This window comes from Chiloscyllium punctatum, chromosome 30 (assembly GCF_047496795.1).
Source record: "Chiloscyllium punctatum isolate Juve2018m chromosome 30, sChiPun1.3, whole genome shotgun sequence".
Classification (NCBI taxonomy): Eukaryota; Metazoa; Chordata; class Chondrichthyes; order Orectolobiformes; family Hemiscylliidae; genus Chiloscyllium; species Chiloscyllium punctatum.
Genome location: NC_092768.1, coordinates 39,317,675 through 39,324,490, shown reverse-complemented (window position 1 = coordinate 39,324,490; position 6,816 = coordinate 39,317,675). Strand labels below are relative to the sequence as shown.

General features: G+C 43.7%; 1 protein-coding gene across 1 annotated transcript in view; it reads right to left on the bottom strand.

The window, feature by feature from the left end:
* LOC140455423 (uncharacterized) overlaps positions 1-4,323 on the bottom strand; it is a 48,783-nt gene extending 44,460 nt beyond the window's left edge. The window contains exon 1 of the mRNA XM_072550284.1: positions 4,218-4,323. The gene's annotated coding sequence lies outside the window, so the exon portion shown is untranslated. The remainder of the gene's footprint in view (positions 1-4,217) is intronic.
* Between the last annotated feature and the right edge of the window lie 2,493 nt (positions 4,324-6,816).

Here is a 6,816-nt window from a genome sequence, read left to right as displayed (position 1 = left end):
TCACCAGTTTGCTGGATATTCCACTGGGTTGTCTCACACACACTTGTATAAAAGCACAGTACAGGGGTATATGCTTCACAGTCAGATACTCATTTCCCACTCACACCCACCCAAATGGGATCTCACACACATGCAGCTGCTATTACACTGACATAACATTGATCACATTCAGCCACCCTCTCACTGTCTCACAGTAATGTAGGCGACAGCCCTCACACTCATATACACAAACAGCTAAACTCACACTCACAGGTTCTCTCCCACATGAATCTATTTCACTGTATGTACCTGAACTGTCTGTGATCCAGCTGTGGGGGAGATCACTATCGGGACTGGAGGGAGCAGGGTTTTCACTGAGATCTCGGCTTCTGTAACAACGGCACTTGTTAGAAAGCAGAATCACTGCTGAAGACTCTCGTCCTTGTAGAGAGTTCACGTCAGTCTCTGATTGTTTCAGTGACTAAATATTTTGTATCGAGAGGTATTGGGATGTGGAGTCAAACTGCAATCAGACGTAGATAAGGATTATTGACTGTGAGCACTGACATCTCTGTTACCCGACTGTAACATTCTGAACTTGTACAGGAAATGCTGCTGCTATCTCAGAGATAGGGTGGGGGTTGCAAAACATTTTACTTTCACTTTGTTCATTTGTAGTTTTTCCCGATAATGAAACCATTTCGAGAAATGCCAAAAGTTTTGTTTTTACTCACATCTCGCAATGGAGAGAATGGCCCAATATTATTGGATTAATTATCCACAGGCCCAGACTAATACTCTGGGACATAGGATCATAACTGATAGCATTTATCTGATGGAATTAAAGCGAATGGATTAAATCTATGATGTGCAGGTGCTGGTGTTGGACTGGGGTAGAAAAATTTAAAAATCACACAACATCAGGTGAAGGTCCAAAAGGTTTATTTAGAAGCACTAACTTTTGGAGCGCTGCTCCTTCATCAGGGGGTATTAAATCGAGGAACTGAAATCTGTTGTCAGAATAGTGACTGTAACAGAGAGCACCGATTTGTGGGAAAACATTTCTTCATTCATTAGTGGTCTTTGAGGAGGGAAATCTGCCATTCTCTCCTGGTTTGGCCCAGATGTGACCGCAGACGCACAGACGCTGCTGACTCCTAACTGCCCTCTGGAATAGACACTCACTTAAGGACAATTATGCATGGGCAACAAATACACACCTTGCCTGGAACAGCCAAATCAATGAAAACTTAACTGTTTCACTGAACATGGTGATGGAAAAGGGTCACACATGTCAAAGTGTGATTTAAGGAATGAAATTGATTGTCTATCCAGTGTGCCCAGGGCATTAGAAACAGTATCTGGTGTGCTGGGGCCTGCCATTATTAAGGATCAGGATAATTGTGGAGTCTCCTCCTGCAGTGAGTTGTTGGATTTTCCTGCCCCATTCAGGATTGGATGTAACAGGACAGCAGAGCGTCGATCTGATCCATTGGTTGTGGAATTGCTCAGCGTTGATTATTAGATGCTGCTTCCCTGCTTACAATACACTCGCCCTGGTTTGCAGATTCACCAACAGCATGCTGGGTGGTGCTGCCAACATGCTGAATGGGATAAAGTGAGGATAGAGCTACCCACTGAAGACAGGCCATCCAGAACAAACTGTGGGCCATGAGCAGCAGCAGAATCAGACTCTGCAACTTTGCAGACTGACATATCCGACACTCCACTATGATCACCGAGCCAGAACATCAACACTCTTCAACAGGATGGCACAGGGACAGCAGTAACAGGATGGAGCAGGGACAGCAGTAAAAGGATGGGTCAGGGACAGCAGTAACAGGATGGGTCCGGGACAGCAGTAACAGGGTGGAGCAGGGACATCAGTAACAGGGTGGAGCAGGGACAGCAGTAACAGGGTGGAGCAGGGACAGCAGTAACAGGATGTGTCAGGGACAGCAGTAACAGGATGGGTCAGGGACAGCAGTAACAGGGTGGGTCAGGGTCAGCAGGAACAGGATGGGTCAGGGACAGCAGTAACGGGATGGGTCAGGGACAGCAGTAACAGGACGGGTATGGGACAGCAGTAACGGGATGGGTCAGGGACAGCAGTAACAGGACGGGTATGGGACAGCAGTAACAGGATGGTGCAGGGACAGCAGTAACAGGATGGTGCAGGGACAGCAGTAACAGGGTGGAGCAGGGACAGCAGTAACAGGATGGTGCAGGGACAGCAGTAACAGGGTGGAGCAGGGACATCAGTAACAGGATGGGTCAGGGGCAGCAGTAACAGGATGGTTCAGGGACAGCAGTAACAGGATGGGTCAGGGTCAGCAGGAACAGGATGGGTCAGGGACAGCAGGAACAGGATGGGTCAGGGACAGCAGGAACAGGATGGGTCAGGGACAGCAGTAACAGGGTGGGTCAGGGACAGCAGGAACAGGGTGGGTCAGGGACAGCAGGAACAGTCAGGGAATGTGATACCATACCACATTGAAAAAAAAACCCACTTTTTTCTACTTTCTGCTTCCGATTGACCAACCAATCTCCTATCTCAGCCTTTGTTACTCCTGACTACATAAAAGAAACTTTATCTCCAAGGAGTGATCCCACATTCTAGACTCTCCCTAAAGAGGATACACTCTCTCCATACCAACCTGTTGGGATTCCTCCAGATCTTGTGTGTTTCAATCAAGTCACTGCTGTAGACAGATCTAAACTCCAGCATTTACAAACATAACGTGTCAAACTTTCCTCATCAGGTGACCTGGCCATTCCAGACACTACTCTTTAAACCTTCCCTGAACAACTTCCAGTTTCTTTCCATTCTTTCGTAAATAACAAGACCACTACTGGACACAGAACTGCAGGTGTGGTCTCACCAATGCGCTTTATAACCAAAGCACAACTTCCTAATTTCTTAACACATTTTGAACACATATGCAAATTTTTAAAAATGATTCATTCATGGGATGAGGGCATTGCTGGCGAGGTCAGCAATTATAGCCCATCTCTCATTGCCCAGAGGGCATTAAGAGTCAAACACATTGCTGTGGGTCTGAAGTCATATGTAGACCAGACCAGACCAGACCAGGAAAGGATGGCAATTCCCTTCCTTAAGGGACATTAGCAAACCAGATTTTTTTTTTCTGACAATTGACAATGAATTTATGGTCTCTTAATTCCAGATTTGAATGGAATTCATGTTCTACTGTTTGCTATGCAGGTGCCAAGGACATTACCTGGGTCTCTGGATTAATAGTCAAATAATAATACCGCAGGGCCTTCACCCTCCCTAAAGTACAGTACAGTATCATCTTTTGTAGTCAGACATATTTCTAAAAACACAAATGTGGCAAATTCACAGACATTTTAAATACTTATGGAATTACTGTAATGCTAACACAACCATTGTCACACCTATCCACAACTTTGCTGTCTCATAATAATACTCCAGCCCCGCTTATACTCAGACACACAAATAGATAATCTCACGTTCTAAAGGTCTCCTTGAAATGAAATTGTTTTCCAGTTGTAGGGGAATCACTGCAATGTGTGGAGACAGCAGTGGTTTCAGTAAGATCTCTTCTCCTGCATTGACAGAACTTGTTATGTGAAAAGAAAACTATCAGAATCTCCTGACTCTGAATGTTTTCACTCAGTTGCAAAACACAATAGAGTTGGAATACATTATAAAATCTAACAGCACCAGAAAGATGATACTCTGTTTTGGAACAGTGAAAGTAGAAAAATGTCGAACACATTGAAAGTCACAGCCCAAGCAGAAGACTGAAGCCTGTCAATCCCATTGGTCAGTGAAGAGCAGTGGATTGATCCAATGTACTTGATATCACAATACAACAACCCCAAGACAGAAATGGATGTTACAGTATAACGAGTGTAACTCAAGCAAGGAATCAATCAATAAAAAGACAGTCACAAAGGAAATGAGCTGGATGTACTAACCTTTACTTGGAGGTGTACAAGATAAGTCTGACCAGTCTGTCTCATTGACCAGTTTTATTGTTTTTTTTCCCCTTGTGATTATCTCAATCACACATGCTTATACACATGCTCACAAATATTTTACATTCACACACCTCCAAATAGTACTTCACACTATTCGGCCACCCTCTCACTGTCTCACAGTAATGTCGAAGACCATCCTCACACTCATATATACAAACAGCTAAACTCACACTTGCAGGTTCTTTCCCACATGAATCTGTTTTACTGACCTGTCCATGAACTGTCTGTGTTCTAGCTTTGGGGGAGTCACTATCGGGACTGGATGGACCAGAGTTTTCACGAAGATCTCAGATACAGGAACAACGGCACTTGCTGGAAAACAGAAATACTGCCAAAGACTCTCATCTGTCGTGGGAGATGAAGTTAGTTTCTGATTGTTTCAGTAGCTACAAGTCTTGTGTTAACAGGTATTTATATCTGGAATAAAGCTGCAATCCGATATAGATAAGGATTAGTTACTGTGGGCACTGATACTTTCTTTGCCAGATCATAAAATTCTGACCTTGTATAGAAGTCAGCATTGGGGTTTCAAACCATTTCACTTTCACTTGTTCAGTTCCAGTTCTCCACAATGAAACTGTTTCCGGGAAATACTGAAAGTTTCGTTTTAACTCAAATTTCACAGTGGAGAAACATAGTCCACTACACTGTCCTTCATCTACTTCCTTGATCACCCGTTCAAAAACTCAATCAAACTTTTGAGACATGATTTCTTATGCACAAAGCCATGCTGACTATCCCAAATGAGTCCTTGCCTCTCCAAATGCCTGGAGATCCTGACTCTTAGAATTCCACCTAACATTTACTGCCACAGATGTTAGGCTCACCAATCTGTAGTTTCCAGGCTTTTCCCTGTGGTTTTTCTTAAATAATGACAAAATTAGTCAAACTCCTATCACCAAGCACTTCCCCTGTGGCTGTCAATGAGACAAATATCTCTGCCCAGGGCTCCACAATTTCCTCGCTCGCTTCCCACAAAGTCCTCAGATGCACTTTATCAGCTCCTGGGAAGTTATCTACCTTAATGCATTTTAAGAACGACAGCATCTGCTCTTCTGTAAGGTGGATTCTCTTCAAAGCATCACTGTTTAATCCCCCAAGTTCCCTCGCATCCATGTCTTTCTTGATGGGAAATACTGAGGATCTCTTGTGGCTCCACACAAAGATGACCTTGTTGATCTTTAAGAGGTCCTATTCTCTCCCTAGTTACTATTTTGTCCTCATGTACTTGTAGAGTCCCTTTGGATTCTCTCTTACCTTATCTACTAAAGGCCTCTCATGTCTCCTTTTAACCATCCTGATTTCTCTCTAAAGTGTACTCTGGCACCCTCTAAACTCCTCAAGGAAATAAGTTGATCTCAGTTGCTTATAGCTGTCATATTCCTCCTCCCTTTTCTTGACAAGGATCTCAATAACTCTAGTCATCCGGTGTTCCCTACTCCTGCCAGCCTTACCCTTCACTCTCCCAGGAACATGTTAGCCCTGAACTCTCCTTACCTCCCTTTTGAAAGCCTCCCACTAACCAGTCCCTTTGCCTGTGAACAGCCTCCCTCTATCAACTTTTGGAAGTTCCTGTCTAAGACCATCAAAGTTGGCCCAGTTTAGAACTTTAACTTGTGGTCCAGACCTATTCTTTTGCAGAACTTATTTAAAACTGATGGAGTTATGGTCATTGGTCCCAAGGTGCTTCCCCACTAACACTTTAGTCATTTGCCCTGCATAATTTCCCAAAAGGAGGTCAAGTTTTGCCCCTTCTCTAGTATGGCCATCTGCATACAACATGGGAAGGTCTTCCTGAATGAACTCAACAAATTTCTCTCCATCCAAGTCTTTAAAACTATAACAGTCCCAGTCAATGATGCAAAAGTTAAAATTCCCATTGATTACAACCTTATTACTCTTGCAGCTATCACCAGACCCCTTACATATTTACTCCTCAATCTTCTGCTGACCTTTGGAAAGCGTACAGTACAATGCCATGAAAGTGATCTCCACCTTTTTATTTGTCAGATCTACACATATAAACTCAGAGGATGAACCCTCAAGAATGTCATCTGTCAGCATTGCTGTGCTGATCTCCTGAATCAAAAGTGCAATTCCTCCTCCTTTCTTGCCTCTCCTCTAACCCTGCGATAATGTCTGTACCATGGAACATTGAGCTGTCAGTCATGCCCTCCCTCAGCCATGTTTCTGTAATGGCGAAAATATCTCAGTCCCATGATCCATCCATGCCCTGAGTTAATTTGTCTTACCTCTTAGGTCTCTGGCATTACATTAAATGCAATTTAACCTCGACTTCTCTTGCTTCCTGCCAGGCTTGATTAAAAAGCTTCCTGATTCCCACCCATTGATTAAAACTGTGTCACTGATGTCAGCACAGAATAGCTTATTATAATTACAATACTTCGGAATAAAAAGTTTATTACAAATTATGAGTCCCACCAGACCTTTCACTCTCTGCTGAGTGTTATGTATTCAGCAAAGGTCTCAGTTTTATCCCTCTGAGACCCTACCTTAATGAATTTCAGACACGAGCATGATATTAAATTCCTCATCTGTCATCCTCAACTTCGTGCCCATTTCTTTGGACAAGAATCCTGTCCCCATCGCACAGATCCTTTCACTCATCTCCAACACTTTCCCTTCCCCTAAATCCCTCTGTCTTGTCTATTACCTACACTTGTTCATCAAGAACTGTTGATGTGACATTGTGTGCTGCAATTTTTCAGCCCCCTTGCTCATTCCAACCTCTCTCCCTCTGAACTGATGGCACTCCATGCTCTCAGATCCAGTCCTGACTTTGGATTC